Source organism: Garra rufa, chromosome 5, assembly GCF_049309525.1.
Source record: "Garra rufa chromosome 5, GarRuf1.0, whole genome shotgun sequence".
Classification (NCBI taxonomy): domain Eukaryota; kingdom Metazoa; phylum Chordata; class Actinopteri; order Cypriniformes; family Cyprinidae; genus Garra; species Garra rufa.
This window is the reverse complement of record NC_133365.1, coordinates 30,614,565-30,622,163: the sequence shown is the minus strand read 5'-3', so window position 1 is coordinate 30,622,163 and position 7,599 is coordinate 30,614,565.

Sequence of the window (7,599 nt, the reverse complement as noted above, 5' to 3'; positions counted from 1 at the left end):
AAAGTAAAAGTATGCACAATCTCCTGTGAGGGCTAGGTTTAGGTGTAGGGTAGGTGTAGGGCGATAGAAAATACGGTTTGTACAGTATGAAAACCATTATTTTCTATCGCCCTACACCTACCCTACACCTAAACCTAGCCCTCACAGGAGATTGTGCATACTTTTACTTACTCAAAAAAACTCATTGTGCATGATTTATAAGCCTGTTTCCTCATGGGGACCTAAGAAATGTCCCCACAAAGTCAAAATCTACTGGTATTACTATCCTTGTGGGGACATTTGGTCCCCACAACGTGATGAATACCAGGTACACACACACACACACACACAGGTGTAGGGTGTAGGGCGATAGAAAGTATGGTTTGTACAGTATAAAAACCATTACGCCTATGGAATGTCCCCATAAAACATGTAAACCCAACATGTGTGTGTGTGTGTGTGTGTGTGTGTGTGTGTGTGTGTGTGTGTGTGTGTGTGTGTGTGTGTGTGTGTGTGTGTGTGTGTGTGTGTGTGTGTGTATGAAAGAGAGGGATATCAAGCAGATGTAAGTGGAAGTGTATGTGGTTGTGTGTGTTCATGCGTGCCCAAGTACAGCATGTTAGCCTCTATTAAAACAGCATAAACACTGGCATCGCTCCCACTGCTGCAGTGTTCTTTTGCACTGTATTGTTGTACTGATACCAACTCTAGGTGTGAGGAAATTCATTAAGAAATCATTTAAAACTCGCTCTCTCCGGGAGTGGAAATTCTGGGCTTCTTTCCAGCTTGAGATTTATGTGCGACATGTGAAGCGTCTCCTGGCCCTTTGAGACAAGAAGCTAAAGATTTTATTTTATTTGTGTACACATGTAGCAGCTGAAATAGGGAATTAGACTTAGCACGAGACAATCTGTCAACATCTATATGTATGTTAACACATTTGCGATTTTCATTAACCTAAGAAAGCTGTACAAATTGGGTCAATCTCTTTGTGCATCTGTTGCTGAGATTAAAACAACCATCTAATGTCTTTATTTAGCCCCCAGTCCTCATTTTAATAAGTTTTGGAGTTGATAGTTGAGACACAGACAATTTTGAATTCCATATTGCATTTTGTCTTGATCAATAGTAAATACTGACCTTGCAGCATACTGTAGGCTTACTGGAAAAATGGGCCTATACCTACATTCGTGCCCAAATCCAAAAACATACCTGTACCTGTAGTTTCCAGCTGAAATAAACACTAGTGGCAGTAAAACACCTATACATTTTTTTTCTTCCTACAAATTATATTTACAGGGCAAATGATTGAATAATAAAGATATTTTCTCACAGTTCCTTGCACAATACTACAAAATATTTGTAAACTAATACATTATCATTTCATCTCCAGGTGTATGGCTATTCTAATGAGGTAAACTTGCTCTGTAGCTCACCTGGTACAGCACTGTATTTCCAACCTGGAGCACTCAGCTCATAAAACATGAGACATGAAAAAAATATTTCACAGACTAACAGAGTCATGCCTGCTTCAGAAAATGCATTTTTATACTTTTGCTAACACTTTTGGTTAGGTTTAGTGTAGGTGGTATGCATTATTTTCCAACATGATAGAGCATTAATCTTTTAAAGTATAACTGTTGCCAAAATGCAACCTGGGCTGTTTTTTTTTTTGTTTTTTTTTTACTGTAAACGAGACAAACTTATATCTAAAAGCATAATAACGACAAACGAGCCGTTTTTGAGATTGACCGTGATTTCGTTTCGTGGTCAATGGCCGGTGAATGGGAGTACTAGGGGCATACATTTGAGCGCATCAAAATCGATATTTTTACAACACTAAGAAGGCTCGACACACCATGACACTTTGCTCGAAGTATCGCCTGGGTCTCTACACATGAACTCGAGCATTGAGAACATTGTTTGTGTACACAGAGTTTACTAAAAAGAAAGTTTTTGAACAACTCACTTACACTGTTTGGGTTTCTGCTCGCAGCCATCTTGCCAGTTAAGAAGTGTCGATCTCCGAATGCGAATGAATGGACTCCATAGGACGAAATATTAGGCTTATATGAGGCTCTTTTTACAACTAGAAGTTTAATATTGTTTTTCACTTGCGACAAAACAACAAATTAGCCGTGCATTTATATGGAAATATGCTTTAGGAGCAATCCATCCTCGCACTCGGAGATCGACACCTCTTGACTGGCAAGACGGCCACGAGCGGAAACTCAAACAATAAAAGTGAGTTGTTCAAAACCTTCCTTTTTAGTAAACTGTGTGTACAAATGTGTAAAATGCGCTCAAATGTATGCCCCTAGTATTCCCATTCACCGGCCACTGACCACAAAACTAAATCAATCTCAAAAACGGCTCGTTTGTCGTAATTATGCTTTTAGATATAAGTTTGTCTCATTTACAGTAAAAAAAAAACAAAAAACAGCCCAGGTTGCATTTTGGCAACAGTTATCCTTTAATGCCACTCACCAGATATTTTATTTCCATACTGCCATGTCACGTACAACAATTAATATAAAACAGTGCCAGATTCACATTGAATATGACAGTGTTTTATTGCTAGACATTTCACTGTGAATGTGCAAAAGGCAGCATAATATCATTTTACAGAAGTGTCACCACAGGTACATTTTTTTTTTCTATTAAGCCTGGGTTGTACAATATCGCTATATCAGTTTATATTTGCTTTCATAATTTCATCAAAAAATTATTAACATACAGATTAAAAGTTGATTATTGAAACTATTTTGAGTCTCAGTTTTTTTTTTACAAAAAGAAAAAAATGTAATTTAGTAAGTAATTAGTCAGAATTATTATATATGTTATAGGTTCATATTTAGGAAACATGTACTATAATAACGCAATAAAATCTAAAGAATACTTTTCTAAAATTATTAGGCTGGTGATATATGGGGCAACATTTTGAGCAATTTTGCTGGGCAACTTTGTTTTTGTATTTGTAAAGGTTTGTTAACCTATATATAGCTTTTCATGCACACCTGTTGATCACCTTGTACAGTTTGGGATATGTGCAGGCGGTTTAATGATTTCCTCCTGAATGACACACATCTAATGGAAATGTTTCCAGGCTGGTTCATTGTTTTGTTAAGGCTGTATGCAAAGTAATGTCTTATGTCAATTTTACAAGCCTGCTTTTTAGTGAACTACAAGGGCAGAAAGTGATCTTTCCCATTATTCTCCATTTCTATCACTTGTAAACTACCAAATTTTTTATAATGCCTGGTATTCCCTAGTGAAAAAAGCCTATGCTATAGTTTATTTAAAATGTATTTATTTTATACTAAGTATACTTAAACCATTAACATATTTATTGACATATCACTTAAGACTTACTGATATAAAATTATAATTAAACTTTATTTGGAGTATTTCTTTATTGTGCAATGCACATTTCTTAATATTATGCCTAAAATGTGTTTTATTATCAAGGATTGTATGATACCTGTATAATATCAGTCTTTAAATGCAAGATATTTTAAGTGTACCTGAAGTATTCACTTTTTTAGCACAATCAAATATACTTTAAAGGATTAGTTCACTTCCAGAATAAAAATTTCCTAATAATTAATTCACCCCCATGTCATCAAAGATTTCTTTCTTTCTTCAGTCGAAAAAAATAAAGGTTTTTGATGAAAACAGTCCAGGATTGTATAGTGGACTTTAATGGGGATCTGCGAGTTTAAGGTCCAAATTGCAGTTTCAGTGCAGTTTAAAGGGCTTTACACGATCACAGCCGAGGAATAAGGGTCTTATCTAGCGAAACGGTCAATCATTAATATAATTTTTAACCACAAATGTTCATTTTGTGAGGCATGACTCCAACTTCATGCATTGCGTAATCATGTTGGAAAGGTCAGGCGTGGTTCTTTGTCTGTATACTTTAAAACAGTTCAAAAAGGTAAAATAGTGCTGAAAAACTCCACATTTTCTCCTCCAACTTCAAAATCGTCCATCATCGTTGTTTTACTTTTTTTTGTAAAGGGCGTTTGACTTTGTTTGCATGTACGCTTTGAGTCGGTACTTCCGCCTACACTACACGTAATGCATGATGTTGAAAAAATTATTTTTCGTTTTTTTTTTTTTTTCGTTTTCAACAAATTGTTTCACTAGATAAGACCCTTATTCCTCAGCTGGGATCATGTAGAGCCCTTTGAAGCTGCATGGAAACTGCAATTTGGACTTTCAACTTGCTGATCCCCATTGAAATCCACTATATAAAGTAAAATCCTGGAATGTATTTCTTAAAAACCTTTATTTCTTTTCAGCTGAAAAAACAACAACATCATGAACATCTTGGATGACATAGGGGTGAGTAAATTATTAGGGAAGTTATATTCTGGAAGTGAACCAGTCCTTTAAGTATATGTTTAGTTGGACCTACTACCCACTACTAAAGTGCATTAAGCACAAAATTAGTTGTTTCGATTTAGCAGACTATATGTATACCAGTTTAGGATACCAACAGTAGAATTGCAGGGTATTTTTATTAAGCACATATAAACATAAATATACTGTTTATGTAGTAGCCTATACTTAGTACAAAATAAATGTATTTCAAGTACATTTTAATCTTTTTTTTTTTTCACTTGGGTTGTACTGTTTTATATATTTGGTACCCCTGTATTTTTCCAGTATATGTAAGCATGAAAAAGTACTGATGTGAATGCTAAGAAACATGCAGTAAAGTCAACAGCTGAAGCTCTTGAGGGACATGAGCTGCAATTCAAATTGATCTGCTTCTACTTATTCAACCAGCACGCGCTGGCCAAGCCAGAAACCAATGAAAGGTCCACTTCTCGAAACGGCCTCGGGTGAAACTGGATGTATATGAGGAACTTCGTTAGAGATCAAAGTAACATGCAAGAGCAGGTCTGAAGGTGAGAGGGGTTTAAATACTGAACTCGGTCTCAGATAAAAGCCAAGCTGCTTCTCTTTGAATTCACAGAGGAAAAATAGGTTTCGATATCGCCCCACATGAAAGATGTGTCAGTCTGAACTGTGTACAGGTCAGAGAGGCTTCAGTGCTGGGCGGCCCCCCAGATGAAAGCAACACTATTTATGGGTCAAAGCGTTTAAAGTGCTCTTACAGAGACGCGTATGCGTGTGCATGCATGCACGTCACTGCTTGATCAAAAGCAATATTCTTCATTTCTCTCCTCATAATAACAAAGACACACACTGGCTTTCTGATCTTCCGCTTCAGCGACGCTCTTCTCATCTTGCAACACACTTTTTAAATCATACATCAATATTTAAGGTTAAATGATGGTGGCAAAGAAAGTGAGAGAAAATCTGGATGAAGGTTGTGCTTGTATATGTGATTTAGGAAATGCTTTATTTACATTAGCATTTAAAGCATGTGAATCATTTGCACTTACTGGTTTCTTACTGGTTATTTATAAAGACAAATGTGAATATCATCACCTTATAAAGCTCAGAGCGCATTCATTACAACACAACATTCAGATTTCCTCAGATTGTGAGTATGAGGGAAACTGTTGCTGAGCTTTTACAATTTAACACTACTGGCGTTTAACATGCTTGATTTGTTTACTTATTCCAGTACATTATGCATCCCATTTATATTTGCATTTTATTTGTCAGTTTATGCAAACCAATAACACCCTAGCTATTCCAACTTTGCAGCCATACTAACAAAAAAAATAAAGACAATTAAATGATGAGGCTTTCCTCTGGATATTTTGGTAGCCCTGAAGTGCAAAAAACTCCCTGAATCCCAAACCAAATCAAAAAGCAAATCAATTCCACAAACAGAATATCAATTTTCAGAATTATTTGTTTAGCACTTCAGGGCCACCATATGTTTTACTTCAGGGGTGTCCAATCGTACTCCTGGAGGGTCAGTGTCCTGCGGAGTCTAGATTCATCCCTGATTAAAAACGCATGAACAAGTTATCAAGGTCTTTAGGGTTACTAGAAATGTCCAGGTGTGTTGGAGCAGGTTGAAGCTAAACCCTACAAAATGTTGGCCCTCCAGGAGCAGGACTGGACACCCTTGTTTTACTTTGTCAAAACTAGCCAACCATGGCTACATGCTAATATGCCTGACACATAACAGAACAGAGTTACCTTTCACCATAATTGTGACTGTGATAAAGCTTGAGCAGTGCTGACTATTGAACGGTTCAATTGGAGTTAATCTATCAAAGTGTTCTCTTCATGCCCTAAACTCTGGTCTGCATCACACGTTAATATTTTATAATGAACCCCATGGAGGACTGAACTAGATTGGAGCTTTGAGGCACTGTGGCTTAGCTTTTCCTGTCACCTGCTGATTTATCTTGATCACTCCATTCATGTTTATCTTCATTGTTTATGACTGCCTCCTCGGTTCCTTTAGCTAATTATGCTTGGAGGTCACTGATATCAGACTAATTATAGGAAGTGGATTATCGTCATTATTAGAGTTATTTACCCTCCCTCTCGTATGTGTGTGTGTATGTGTGTGCGTGTGTGCATGTTTTTCTGTTTCACATATGTGAAGTGAATGCTCTCTTTAAGTTTGTATTGATGTTAGGCTTTAAGAATGTCCTCTAGAGGGCGCACCGGACCTGGCTTCACAGAGGGGAGCTTGATCTGTGCATGTTTACATTTATTAATTAAGCAAATGTTTTTATCCAGTTACAAAACAATATGACAACACATGATTTATCAGAAACATGAGAAGTGCTGCAATGCAGAATTCCAAAAATGTTTAGTTAAATTGATCTACTACAAACATGTACTGTAGATGAAACACTGGAAATAATATAGTTAGAGCTTATGAAAGAGTGTTTTGGTTGAGGTTGAAGTTTGTATAAGTGATTTTGTGCCTCTGAGCTTCACACGCTGACTATAGAAAACCTTAATAACAATAACCTTCTCAGGTCCAAGTCATCTGTATGCTAAATATGGAATGTTGTGTTTGGTGCCCATCATTCATACAGATGCTTCCTGTAATAATGTTTTCTATCGTTTTTGGAACCGTTCTACTGTTTTCTTGGTTTTCTCCTATTGCTGAAGGGCTTAGATTGATTTAATAGTGTCTGAATGAACAAAGCTGTGCACAATTCTTCCTTTGACACTTTTTGTCTTTTCATTTTGGTGAAAAAGTATCAACCTCAGGCCTGTAGTTTCCTTTATATGTTGATCTGACAATTTTTAAGATACTTGCGTTGAAGTTTCTTGCATCTCCTTCACTGAGTCTGAATGTGATTCTCTTAAATGGATAGTTCACCCACACTTAGGTTTAAAACAAACATTTCTGGGTTATTTGGCAACCGAGCGCTGGGTAAATATTGGACAGAACACATACTGGGTTATTTTGACCCAGATTGTTGGGTTTTATACATTAACCCATTTGCTGGGTTGTTTTTCGACATGGTGCTGCTGGGTCAGTCAACCTATTGAAGGTTTTTCAGTTTAAATAATAAAAATGCACTCTAAAATTTGTTTATATAGGACAAGAACAGTTTGTATACAATATATATATAAATATATATATATATATATATATATATGTGTGTGTATATATATATATATATATATATATATATATATATATATATATATATTATATAT